Here is a 5,350-nt window from a genome sequence, read left to right on the forward strand (position 1 = left end):
TCAAGGATCGTACCGTCTTGCTTTAGGGTCGTTCCGTCGTGCTCAAGGATCGTACCGTCGTGCTTTAGGGTCGTTCCGTCGTGCTCAAGGATCGTACCACAGTGCTCAAGAATCATTCCGTTGTGCTCAAGGATCGTACCGTCTTGCTTTAGGGTCGTTCCGTCGTGCTCAAGGATCGTACCACAGTGCTTCAGGGTTGCCTAAACAGGCCATGCCTTCACTCACTGGCCACAAATTATAGTGTCAGTGGTTGAGAACAGCAGCAGAGATGTGGTTAGAAACTCGATCCTTGGGGGGCAAGTATCCATCTACCACTGCCAGTAGGTCAGCCCTTGGCTGCGTTAAGTGCATGGCCACAGACAAGATTAGGAAAAGTTACAAGTATGAATCTAAAGATGCGAGTTAAATGCTTATACTCATCTCTGTCTAACCACAGGTGCGTTTACTCACAGTTCCTCCTGATACTCACCCCTGCCCCCTCCCCCATGCACATGGGCCTCCGTGGTGTAGTGGTCATTGTCACTTGATTGTGAGTCACCACGAGCCAGTCGGGGGGTCGGACCTACATGGGTTCGAATTCTGGATATGGCTCTCGACCCACATCCAACCCAGATGTTCATCCTCTCCTCGGGGCTGGTTGATAATTGGGTATCTGACTTAGGATAGGGTGTGTGTGTGTGTGTGTGTGTGTGTGTGTGTGTGTGTGTGTGTGTGTGTGTGGGTGGGTGGGTGTACATATATACAGAGAAGTAAACAAATCATATATCTGTAGAGCGTTGAGAGACGGGGAAACACGATTACAAAAACTCCCTCCTTGTAACAAACAAATGGTAATCCCACATACCCACCTCCGTAGTAGTTAAGGGTACCAACCATGGGTTAACAAGGGCTTACAAGAGTTCAAATCCTGGTCAATGAAGTCGGCCCATACTCAGCCCAGGGGTTCAACCTTGCATCAGACCTGCTGAAACATAGTCACACACCTCCTCCCAAAACACACCACCCTGTTCCTCTCACCCCACACCTCCTCGCTCACAGGTGCATGAGCGCTAACGATCACCCACCTGGAGCTATCTGCTTTCATCATTACCCAGATTAGTCGAGAGCTCACCTCCTTACATTCTTTCATGCATTCGCATAACTCCCTCAGCAGAAGTCCCACCCTCTTCGTTTGCTCTTACCATCACACTACCTCCAGGATCTAACCCTGGGACATTCCCAAACAACTCTTCTCCTCTCTTCTATGTGAGCTTAGTCTTAGAACCAGAACATCCAAGTTCGTCTCCTTAAACATACTTCCTATCTCTCCCTTCCTCTCATCCTGGTTACTACATCCACGTATATTCCCCTCGTAGCTCATTCTGCTACAAAGCTTCCATTTGAAGGCCTGATCTAACAGGATGCTCAATGCAGCAGTTCGCCATTTATCATACATTGTGTAACCAAACTTGTCTAGTACACTTTTAGAAAAAGCCGTCCGTTTTTATCTTAATCTGAAGATCTTTCGAAGGCGTTGTTTATATCCGCCGGCAGAAGGTCGCGCGGACAGACCGAGTGTAGAAAACACACAGGACTCGATACTTTAGGATACCCTTGACAGGGTAAACGAATAAATGAGCGAGACGGTAACACCACCTCACTTGAAGCTAAAGCGACGGCTTGCTTGTAAGGCCAGGAAGACTGGCGGTCATGAATGAGTCATGTGTATTGCACGTCGCCTGAACTATTATCAGTCGTAAGATAGACTTACGTTCAAGGGGATCACAGAGAACGGGTGGGAGTAAGTCGGTCTGCGACCGTCCGCGTCGCTACGTGCACGCCCATGAACCTGCCGGTGCATTTAATGAGCAGATCTGATTGTTCGTTGTTTTGGTGGCGCGCGGAGTATATCCTAGCCGTCTGTTCAGGTCTCTGTATACCGTTCTGAGGTTCATAGACCGTGAATTGTACTGTGAGGTGAGCGTTGTACCTGACCGCAATACCTCCCTAAGGGGCACAGCCGAGGGAGGAGAGAGGGAGTGAAGGGACGTTAGGTGTAGGAGAGAAGGGGTGAGGGTGGTATGATGTGTGGAGAAGGGTGAGGGTGGTATGATGTGTGGAGAAGGGTGAGGGTGGTATGATGTGTGGAGAAGGGGTGAGGGTGGCATGATGTGTGGAGAAGGGGTGAGGGTGGTATAATGTGTGGAGAAGGGGTGAGGGTGGTATGATGTGTGGAGAAGGGGTGAGGGTGGTATGATGTGTGGAGAAGGGTGAGGGTGGTATGATGTGTGGAGAAGGAGTGAGGGTGGTATGATGTGTGGAGAAGGGGTGAGGGTGGTATGATGTGTGGAGAGAGGGGGAGGAAAGGCGGAGGACGTCGTCTGTTCTGTTTACAGAAACCTAAGTCACCACCAGCAGACAGACCCCTGGACCGCACGCCTCACTGCTGGCTTACCAAAGGGGGAAAAAGTTAAGTGTGGTCAGCCCAACGACTTACTATCCGACCTTGGTGACGTATCTCACGTATGACCACCACACACACACACACAACACACACACACAACACACACACGCACACACCATGTAACCCATGACAATCGTAATCTAACTTCCCCACGATAAAATCATAGTGAAATGAGACATTCAAACTCATCAAATAATTCCCATGAACAAACGAATAATAATAATAATAATAATATATATATATATATATATATATATATATATATATATATATATATATATATATATATATATATATATATATTATCCCTGGGGATAGGGGATTAAGAATACTTCCCACGTATTCCCTGCGTGTCATAGAAGGCGACTAAAAGGGGTGGGAGCGGGGAGCTGGAAATCCTCCCCTCTCGTTTTTTTTTTTTTTTAATTTTCAAAAAGAAGGAACAGAGGGGGCCAGGTGAGGATATTTCAAAAAAGGCCCAGTCCTCTGTTCCTAACGCTACCTCGCTAACGCGGGAAATGGCGAATAGTTTAAAAGAAAAAAAGATATATATATATATATATATATATATATATATATATATATATATATATATATATATATATATATATATACTATCCCTGGGGATAGGGGATTAAGAATACTTCCCACGTATTCCCTGCGTGTCGTAGAAGGCGACCAAAAGGGGAGGGAGCGGGGGGCTGGAAATCCTCCCCTCTCGTTTTTTTTTTTTTTTAATTTTCCAAAAGAAGGAACAGAGGGGGCCAGGTGAGGATATTCCGAAAAAGGCCCAGTCCTCTGTTCTTAACGCTACCTCGCTAATGCGGGAAATGGCGAATAGTTTGAAAAAAAAAAAAAAAAATATATATATATATATATATATATATATATATATATATATATATATATATATATATATATATATATATATATATAACCTTTTAAAACAGACTTTTTAACATACTTAACACCATTACGACCGTACCGTCAAATGATACATTTATTAAGCTTTGACAATTGGAATATAGGGAAAAAAGTAAGATGAAAAAAGAAGGAAATGTATTCTTCCAATGGCGCTGCCTCAGTATCTGCCGGCGTTATCAACTTTCCTGGTGACGTAAGGGGCCTGCCGGCCATGGCTGATCCCAGTCCAGACACGCAATGAGACCTCAGGACCACGTCCCCAGCGGTCAGGAGGCGGTGCAGGACGCCAAAACGGGACGACATCTTACCGGAAAATCCCACACAGGGGGGAAAACCCCCACGGTGAGCGGACAAGCCAAAGAGACATTTAAACATCCAAAAGCACTCTATCGACGCAGGCAATGGGCCAGTACATGATGCTTGCACGGGAAGTGTCAGGCTCGGGTGGAAGGATCTCCTGAAGGAGGAAACGGAGGGTGAAGGCACCAGCTGCTGCGGCGAGGCTGCCCATCAACCCTCAACTTAAATGATGACTTCCCCCACCCCACCTCGCTGCCGCCGTCGGGATCCTGCTGTTAGCACATCAAGAACTTACGTAACGTTGTCAGCTCCTGCGTCTGACACGCACGCAGGCGCAGATACGAGAGAGAGAGAGAGAGAGAGAGAGAGAGAGAGAGAGAGAGAGAGACTCTCTCTTTAGCTTCGGTGGTCGTGGTCAGTTGACCACGGCTCCGTCCGTCCCACATTGCGCTCCTCTTCTCGGACTCTGCTTTTGGCCCATGGCTCTCTCTACCTCCTGCCTCGCTCTCACCTCTTGTTTATTTGTATCTCCATTTGCCTTCTGTCGTGCAGTACACGGCCTGAGTGGCTTTTAAAACTGCCATCACGAGTGAGAAGGGAACTCTATAAACGGCCTCTTTTCTTTTTTCGGACGGCGTAGGTTGTGACGGGCGCCTGTGCCATAGTAGGGACGCATCACTTGCCAATACGAGAGTCGAAAGGTTTATAGGTCAATGTGAAATGCAAAATGAAGAAGCGACCATGGGGAGAAACCTCAAAGAAAAGGAAACGAAGGTTACGACGAGCTTTGTTGCTGAAGTAAACAGTCTCCCGTTAACGCAACACTGACACGCGCGGAGTCATAATCCCGTACCCTTGATGATAACAAGGCACACGAAACTACGTTCAGAGATGGAGTCATTCAAAGCTGCTCACCAGACATGAACACTCGCAAGATCGGATCATTTCAATAAGAACATCAGATCTCCACAACCCACTGACCTACATCACTCCAAAGGCATTCCATATCAAGATAAATTGTGTGAGGAGAATTAAAAGAACAGTCTAGAGTATCACTGACGTGAGCAGATGTGGAAGAAGAGGGTAATAAAAAGCAAAGAAGAGATGAGGATGAGATGGAGTGAGTATTCTGAAGGGACTGCTGGATGCGTTGGATGAGGGGGTGGCAGACGTCGGGTGTGTCTGGGTCATAGGGATATGCGGAACGAAAGCATGATGGCAAATGGCTTATTGAAAAAGACAAGAAAGAGGCTGTGAGAGCCTTGCGTAAGATGAAGGCAAGTCAGGCGCTTCAATCAGCTCCAGTATATAAAAAAAAAAAAAGCTGTTCATTCGTAAACTTTCCGGCTTGCTCACCGACAACTGCTTTAGGATTTATTTTTGCCGCAAGGGCTGCGGGTTTCTAAGTGCACTCCTATCTATCCTGCGGGCGGTGGAGCAGATGATGACAGAGGGTGCAAGCAAGGTCCAGGAATTGGGCCTCAATGACTGAATCACAAGTTACATCGAAAAAAAAAAAGAATTTTCAGGAATAGTGGTTAGCAGTGATATTAATTATTTAACTTTATAAAGTAAGTGAAGTATTTACACAGGAAAAGAAAAAAAATGACTGGATTATATAACAATGTGAGAAATGACCTCTCTGTAATAGGTAGATTTAAATAATTGGATGACAAGTTAATA

This window comes from Panulirus ornatus, chromosome 56 (assembly GCF_036320965.1).
Source record: "Panulirus ornatus isolate Po-2019 chromosome 56, ASM3632096v1, whole genome shotgun sequence".
Taxonomy (NCBI): domain Eukaryota; kingdom Metazoa; phylum Arthropoda; class Malacostraca; order Decapoda; family Palinuridae; genus Panulirus; species Panulirus ornatus.